We start from the raw sequence: 1,310 nt of genomic DNA on the forward strand, positions 1-1,310 counted from the left end.
GTAAAGTGGGATTTTTCCTGAGCTTTGGTATTACAGTGATATAACAGTATTGGAAATGAGAGTGCGGTACTTCCCCCTCCATTAAATAAGTGTAAAAAACTAGTAAGGATTGGCTTCAATTTGGGTAAATGTAGCTCAGAGATAAAAAAATAATGAAATAGCTCTTTGTTAAATGGTGGGTTCTGATCAGCAGACAGGCAATTATAAAGTTTGCTATATAAATTAGTGAAGGTTGCTGCAATGCCCTGGGGACAGTAAGAATAGGAGTCCTGTAAGGCTGACAAATAAACTCTGGGATAGTTCCCTTGGGTCTTGCCCGTAGTTTATTTACTAACATTCTGTGAGGTTTATTGGAACATTGTTAAAAAAAGTTTTTCATCCAAAGCAGGTTCTTTAACAGCCCTTCAACATCCAGTGCCTTTAACTTATTCCTGAGCTACCATTTGTAGATTAGAAACTGAGGGATGGTTTATGAGTGTTCTCCGCATGAGTTAGTTGAGATAGAAGATCCATTTTTTTGTTTAGCTGAGTTTTCTTTGAGTAAAGAGACAGCTGCTATAAATTGACCTCTGTTGTAGGCTTTATGAGCCTCCCACAAAGTGGACGCTTTGGATACTGAACCCTCATTAAGCCTGAAATATTCCTCTATGGCCGCTGAAATAGAATGTTTAATTTCAACCTGTTGGAGTAAGTTATCATTTAGATGCCAATGGCATGTACAAGAGACCGGCTTTCCCATAAGGGCCAAGAAGGAATGGTCTGTCCAAAAGAGCACTAATATGTGACCACATTTGTTCCCATGCTTATAAAATGTATGGGCATAGTAGCACAGCTTGTTGTGAGCTTTCCTCTCAAGGAATTCTGATAATTTAGACCTCAAATCTGTCAGTAGTGTCAGGTCATGTGGTTGGAGTCGGCTCTTATGCATCTGTTCAAGTGAACGGATTTTGTCCACTAGATCGTCAATTTCTTTACGTGTGGCCTTCTTAACTCATGTGACAACACTAAAGAAAAGACACTTTGCTACAATGTAAAGTAGTGAGTGTACAGCTTGTATAACAGTGTAAATTTGCTGTCCCCTCAAAATAACTCAACACACTGCCATTAATCTCTAAACTGCTGGCAACAAAAGCGAGTACACCCCTAAGTGAAAATGCCCAAATTGGGCCCAAAGTGTCAATATTTTGTGTGGCCACCATTATTTTCCAGCACTGCCTCTTGGGAATGGAGTTCACCAGAGTTTCACAGGTTGCCACTGAAGTCCTCTTCCACTCCTCCATGACGACATGAAGGAGCTGGTGCATGTTAGA

This window comes from Staurois parvus, unplaced genomic scaffold, assembly GCF_062004578.1.
Source record: "Staurois parvus isolate SC_StPar_1 unplaced genomic scaffold, SC_StPar_1.0 ptg002266l, whole genome shotgun sequence".
Classification (NCBI taxonomy): domain Eukaryota; kingdom Metazoa; phylum Chordata; class Amphibia; order Anura; family Ranidae; genus Staurois; species Staurois parvus.